The sequence below is a fragment of the Bos mutus genome, chromosome 17 (assembly GCF_027580195.1).
Source record: "Bos mutus isolate GX-2022 chromosome 17, NWIPB_WYAK_1.1, whole genome shotgun sequence".
Taxonomy (NCBI): domain Eukaryota; kingdom Metazoa; phylum Chordata; class Mammalia; order Artiodactyla; family Bovidae; genus Bos; species Bos mutus.
This window is the reverse complement of record NC_091633.1, coordinates 53,470,504-53,478,043: the sequence shown is the minus strand read 5'-3', so window position 1 is coordinate 53,478,043 and position 7,540 is coordinate 53,470,504. Positions and strand designations below refer to the sequence as shown.

The 7,540-nt window shown below is 39.3% G+C and overlaps 1 pseudogene; it reads right to left on the bottom strand.

Moving 5' to 3' along the window:
* Positions 1 to 2,498: 2,498 nt before the first annotated feature.
* LOC102282356 (matrin-3 pseudogene) lies at positions 2,499 to 6,254 on the bottom strand (annotated as a pseudogene).
* Between the last annotated feature and the right edge of the window lie 1,286 nt (positions 6,255 to 7,540).

Here is a 7,540-nt window from a genome sequence, read left to right as displayed (position 1 = left end):
AATGTCATGCCAATAATAAGCAATATGCAATCCGCAGACATAGAAGCAACTAGTCCTCTGCATTTGTGAAAGGCTGCCCAGCTTAGAATGAATGGCTAAGTCTGTGAATTCTTTTCCTTTGAGGTTGAACTGAGTCACAAAGACCCAAGGCAGTGGTGAGTGAATCTTGTCAGTCTGTCAGCAGCATTTATGAAGTTCTCACCATTCCCATGCCATATAGTTAGGCTTAAACAAGCCCTCAAAATTTTAGAATACATACCCTATGATGTCAGTGAGCAGCTTTGATTTACTAGCCCAACCAAACTCTACTCTGTTTTTGTGGAGGTTTGTATTTGGGATAGACTACAAATTCCACAAACAAAGGTTTGACTTGCACAAAGCAAGGAAACTACAAGGAGAGGTGATCTCGTGTCATCCTACCAAGAAGCTTTGTTCAAGATGTTGAAATGGTTCTGCATTTCATCTGTGATTTTGCTGCTCTTCATATACACCTATTCTATGTCAGGCACTGCCTTCTGCACTGGAGTTCTAAGCTATAATAGCTTGTTTGAAAATAATTGTCTCTCCAGAATTTGACCTTCTGTGTGGTCTACCCTAGACAGAGTGGTAAATGACACCCTAGGACTCTTCCCACCAGGAAAAACAGAAGAAATATCTCCAGCATGTCTTCCACCCAATCCTTCCAGGGCAGTCTCATAGGACATGGCAGAATCAGAATCCTATGAGTGTGTGAGCTAGATGGGCATATAGAACACCCTCCCTGGTGGTTCTGATTTCCTCCCTGCCCAGATTCCTTGCCTGTGCAAGAACTTCTGCTTCTTAAATTTTGAAGTATAGACTATTAAAAAATAATGAAAGAAGACAATTGAGGTGATAAAAACAAACTAACACTTCATAAAATGGACAATCTCCATCCAGAGAGTATAACAAAATGGGGCAGAAGACAGGACAGGAAGGTTTCTTAGGATAAAGAATGAAGAACAAGAAGAGAACGATAGAAAGTATCTAATTGGTTGGAGCCATACAGTCAACCTTGTTGTGGGTAAGAAGGAATAAGCAAGGCTCCTCCGTCCATGGGATTTTCCAGTACTCTTGCCTGGAAAATCCCATGGACGGAGGAGCCTGGTGGGCTGCTGTCTATGGGGTCGCACAGAGTCAGACATGACTGAGCGACTTCACTTTCACTATTCACTTCCATGCATTGGAGAAGGAAATGGTAACCCACTCCAGTGTTCTTGCCTGGAGAATCCCAGGGACAGGGGAGCCTGGTGGGCTGCCGTCTATGGGGTCACACAGAGTCGGACACAACTGAAGCGACTTAGCAGCAGCAGCAGCACACAGCCCAGAGCTGGCTTGATATTTGATGATTGGCTAATAGAATGTCCTAGATTTTTGGCTAAGCAGAATATTTATGGGGCCAGGAAGTTAGCTATGTTCAGGTTTATTGACAAAAGTCCCCGAGGTGGGAATAGCTCCATCTTGGGCTTAGGAAGTGATTCTGACAATATGAATCACTTTGGGATCTTGTTAAAACGGAGATGTAGATTTTGTAGGTCTGGATATAGGTGTGGAGGTTTGCATTTTTTCAAGGTGATGCTGGGGCTTCTATTGTAGCTCAGTTGGTAAAGAATCCACCTGCAATGCAGGAGACCCAGGTTCAATCCCTGGGTTGGGAAGATCCCCTGGAGGAGGAAAGGGCCACCAACTCCAGTGTTCTTGCCTGGAGAATCCCATGGACAGAGGAGCCTGGCGGGCTACAGTCCATCAGGCATGACTTAGCGACTAAACCACCAAGATGATGCTGATGGTTCTGACTGCAGACCACACTCAAAGAGCTTCTGTTGCATGAAAATATCCTTAGACAAACACTTGATATACACCACTTTATATCTATATACTTTATATCTTTAAAGAGGACTTTAAACCAGTTCTCTTTCAGGGGGTATTGGTTTTCATTGATAAGATATCATGTGGTAAAATAAACAAGGGAAATATATTATGGCAAGGTAGAAAGACAGAGTTTCAGAAATTTGGTACAAAACTCAGTTTTCTGAGGAGATGAATCTTGAGGAGGAAACCACATGAAAGAGGCAAGTAATAGGCTGAGTCAGTATTGAAATGTGAATGTGATGTAGCATGTGGCCTGGAGATGAGAGCGGATAAGCAGTATTTTTCACTCTGGGAATGTGAATTATCTTCCAGACCAGCCAACTTCATTGCTTTCCTGGGTTTCTGGTTTACATAACTTACTGAAAGGGGAGGGGAGTACTTGAAAGCTTTTAAAAGGTGACAGACATCGTGAGAGTTGCGAACTATTTTCTTTTTTGGTGTTTTTTTTTTTTAAACTCAGATTTTTAGTAGCAGTTTTTAGAACACTCTAGATTAAAAATGGAGTAATTTGTTAAAGCATGCAAGAAAGTGTAACAGTAAATAAAAACCACAACTGTGACAAATATATTGGTTAACACCTCAAACATGTATAACCAATGAACATGGCCTAGGTTTTTGTTTTTTATTGGTACTCACTTAAGAAACTTGAATCCACAGATATAAGCAGTATATAATATAACCAGAAAGTTACAAGTAAACACAGATTATACATGCAAATTTCTGTTCACAAAGGTCACATATGCAAGTATATGAATTCGAAGCGTGCGTCTAAGATTATGGCCAAACTTTTTTTAAAATGCAGAAATGTAAAATTACATCTTGAAAATACAAAGAGATGGTCTACACACTTCAAAAATCAAATGTTGCTTATACCAGATGATGTATGACAGCTACAGGATTCAAGTGACAAGCAATAAGATCTCAAGAAATTAATACTGGTCAAAGAGAAGGGGAATATTTTTACATTTCACTGAAAATACATTAACTTCTAGAATACGAAATCTAGCAGGAACTTAGGGGAAAAAATTACAAAATCTAAAGCCAATTACTTAATATGTCTTATTACCTAAACAACAACATGACATTGAAAGAAAACTGCACCTGCATTTTAATTACCAATCTCACATTAGTGAAGTTCTCCATAAATGAAACAAAACCAAAAATGCTTCAAACTCCAAATGAAAAGTCTGCAAGGCTCAGATTAAAATGTGGAATGTTTCAGATGAAAGTAATAAAAATACAATTGGTTTTGTTCTTTATTGAATGGAATCAAAAGTTTTGACATATCTCTGAAGCTTGGAACTACTAAATTTCATTTCTCTGAATGCTTCTACATATCTTTCTTAGTGGTGCAAGTGTCTTTAGCATACGAAGTCAGTCTCTACAAAGTATTTCTGTCTGTTACTATTTTGATAAAACAAAAACAATTCTTCATAACTTAACCGTATATGTATTTTTGCTATAACACTTAACACATGAACAGACATCTATTATCTATTATTTTCCACTAAAACAAAAGAGTACAATAGTTTTCTTCTAACTATCAGTATTGTATTTAAAAAAGGTTAACATTAAAAAACAAAGAACCATTATTTTCTTTGAAATCATTAAGCTTCTTGCACATCTCAAACTTCCTTCTTCTGCCTGCGTTCCTCTGCCAATTTATTCAGAAATTTCTTTAATTTCTGATAATGAGGAAGGCTGCTGCAATGAGTATTCTTTGCAACTGCTTCATTTGTATAAAAGAGTGAACACAGCTTACAGTAAAACCCTGTTTTAGGTATCACATAGTCTATACCAACAGGAACATTGGGTTGATATGGTCCAATTCTATACTCATCTGGGATTGTATAGTCCTCCTTGTTTTCATCACTTTGGCCATCTGCATTTTCACTTGTATCTTTGTTGGGATCATCAGCATTTTCAGCAGATTCAGCACCTGGCTCTGTATTTTCCTCATTTTTAATTCCATTTTCCAACGCTGCTTCATTTTCTTGGTCAAGTTCCTCGATCTTGTCCACCTTTTTAAGCTTTTTCTTTGCAGCTCCAGAAGCACTGGCATTTGCATCTTTTTTCACAGCTTTGTCTGAAGGTTCTTTTTTCCCATCAGATGCCATATCCCCTAAATTAGCAAGATCTGTTTCATCTCCCACTGAACTGCCACTTTCTAGCAGTGCTGCTGCTGCTGCTTCATCTACAAGTAGCTCATCTTCAGATTCAAGAAGCATGTTAGGCTCTTGCTCTGCCTGGTCATCCTTTGTATCTTTTTCACCATCTTCACCTGATTTCTCTTCTTGATCTTTACCTTCAGCAGTACTTTCAGTCTTCTGAGAACCATCAGTTTTGGATTTCTTATCACTTGGAGATTCTTTGCCATCTGGAGAGTAAGATCTTTTCCGGGATTTATCTTTTTTGAGTAAGTCAATGCCTCTGTTGGGAATCCTGAGTACCAATTTTTTGTATTTTTCAGACAGGTCAACTTTTACACATCTCCCTTGAAACCAAAGGGCCTTTTTCAAACAGTGGACAACCATTGCCATTGCATCTTCTCTGGTCTCCATCTCAATAAAGGCCTGACTTTTCATCCTCATCAGTATATAATTCTTTATTTTCCCATAAGGCTCAGCAAGCTTGAGGACAGCACTGTCAGAATAGCCAGAATGAGGTAAGTTGCTGAGATGTATCACTCGTCCAAGCTCTTGTTTTTGATCAAACTTCTGGTCTGGCTTACCCTCAGGTTTCTTTATTCTCTTGTACTTCTGGGATAAATGCACTCTCACTGGCTTGCCAAATACTAATGCTGGGATGGTTGTGTAATAATCCACTGCAGCCTGAGCATCTTCTGTGGTTGCCATTTCAATAAATGCCTCATTAATTTTATTTAGAATAAGATGATTTGAAATAACTCCAAATGGTTCCACCAGTTGTAAGAGTTGATATCTCAAGTTTTTCCCTCGCTGGAAATCCATGATGTGAACAACTCGGCTAGTTTCCACTCTGCCTTTCTGCATGTGTCTTGGTCCTTGCAGGTTTCCATTTCCAGCACCCAGATTTCCTCTTGGTCCAACTGCTGGTCCCCCAAGATGAAATGATGGGGGTGGAGGTCCCAGAATTCCTGGTGCTGGGTTTGTAGACTGCTGCAACATGAATGGATCACCCATTGTATGTCCTGTATCAGTGTTAGGATTCCATTCTGGGTAGATTTCAAGAAGAAGCTGGCATCGACGACTGTGACTTGCTCCATTGATATGTTGACTCCACTCCTTATTAGAATGAACTGGCAAATCACATATAGAGCACAGATGGGGATAACCCTTCGGTAAGAGTCCATGGAAGTCTTCAATTTTGCTACTTGGAGGAGCGCCCCTCTTTTTCTCAAAGAGAGATCTCTCTTGTAAGGAGCCAGGACCACGTCCCATTCTCTCATACTCACTGTCAAATTTATGATAGTTATGCGATGTCTCACCAAAAAAAGAATCATCCCTACACCTTTCTCCATCTCTTAATCTGTCATCTTCATAATCCATTCTGTCATAATAACCAGATTCTTGAGAATGACTTCCATGGTCATAATCAAGCACTGGGTTGAGACTAGGACCACGATCATCAAAACTATCTCTTCTAAAGTGCCTTTTTTCTTCCCAATCGTCCCTAGGTACTCTGTATGGTGGCTCCCATACAGATGGCTCCCAGATCTGCTATCTCTACCATAACTCAATGTAGGGCCTTCTTTAGTTCTCCTCCTTTTAAGCTGCAGAAGGATCTGGGGCAAATTCTCAGGAGTAATCTTGTCCTCTGGATAACGACTCAGTTCATCTAAGTCTCTAGCAGACAGACCAAAGCTGGCCAAAATGTTACTGGCCTGGTCTGCATCTCCACGGTGTTGAGAAGACAAAGGGAGCGGACCTCTACTTCCAATGTTAAATATAGACTGCAAATTATGGGAAGAAGTACTAGCAGAAGACAGTGTACTATGAGCTCCTTGTTGATTCAATGAAGAACTCATTCCAAGATTCATTAAACTAGCAAGGCGTGCAGTACCCTGGTTCATCCTTCCAAGAGATGCTGGCATACTTAAAGACTGGGTAGCAGCAGCAAGAAGGCCTATTCCTGCTGCAGACAGGTCACGCCCATGACCCTGCGAGTCCCTACCAAGAGATGACTGCTGGAATGACTTGGACATTGTAGAACTATCTCTTGTCTAGTTTATAGATTAAAAAAAAAAATTTTTTTTTTAAAGATGGCCAAAAAGAAAGATCAACTAGAAAACTAGGTTAACTTTGCTTCAAAAAATGGTAACGCCAAGAAAAAGGATCAATAAGGACTGTAGAATCTTCTTCAAGCTGAGAACCAGCGGACAACTCTCCAAGCGAGCGGGACGCGGTGGCTCCCACAATCCCCCGCAGCAACGGCGCTGGTCGCGAACTATTTTCTAATGTTTGTGCTCCTCGTCAAGTTGATTGTTTGATTCACCCATCACAAGTTGACACCCTTGAGGGGACGGGGCGGGAGGAGAGTTTTTGCAGACATTAAGTCTCCTAAAGATTTTTAGAAATGGATTTTCCTTTTGGAAATATGAGGCCTGATTGTAAATAAACCCGTGCTGCATTCACATCTGCAGTCCTGGATTAGTGAAGAGCTTCACTTGTGTGCACCAAAACACAATTTTTTCAAAAATGGCTGAAACTATGTCATCAGCAACTTGGAGTTGTGACAGAAAACCACGCAGAAATAGGACCCGTTTCTCTTTGTCTTGCACGCTGTATTCAGCTAAATGTGACTCTCACAATGCAGTGTTTACTGTATCTTCTCAGTGTTTCCAGATTGTTACTATGCTTGCACTTAGTACTCTAGACGTAGTTTGCTCTTTCTCATAAATTCCTTTTTTAAACATTTTTTCATCAAAGATCAATACTTCTAGTTCCCATGATTCTTTTTTTTCTTAGAAGTTATAGCAGTTACTTCTCATGAAAATGAAGTACAAAGAAACTTTAATACTGTTTGAATGAAATCTGGAACTGACTAAAAATATCCTTGTACAATGATTTCAACTTGTCTGACAATAACACCAGTGTCTACTGAGAGTTGGTTCTTTTAGAATAGAATATAAACTCAACTCCCCAAAGACATCTGAGAAAGGTCTCAAACCAGTGCTGCTTTAAAATATAGATCATATCTTGTAGTTGTGTTGCTGTACCTTTTTAAAATATTTTGTTAGGAGTAGATGTCAGTGAATACCAGAAAATGGAATAACAAAGAAGTTAAAATACTCTTCAGATACCTAGAGCAAACATGTCATTGAAAAAAATCTCAGTAGAGAACCCTTGTCTAAAAAATATACTATTCTCTGATTCTCCCACTTTTCAGAAGGGTAAGAACCTGTTGCTATAAATCGATGTAATATATATCATTATTTCACTCAACTGTGGTGTTTCCCAAAGTGTACATTACTCACAGAGGATATTTATTAAAAATGCAGATTCCTGGGCCTGACCTCAGATCTTCTGAATGAGACTCATTGAATTTTGCATCTCCGTTGGGCATCCCTAATTAAGTATTATACAGTTGAAGTTTGAAAACTATTAGGAAATTTTAAATGAATATTATTTTCATTTTTTGTGACAGTGTGGAGAGATTAAAAAAAATTGTA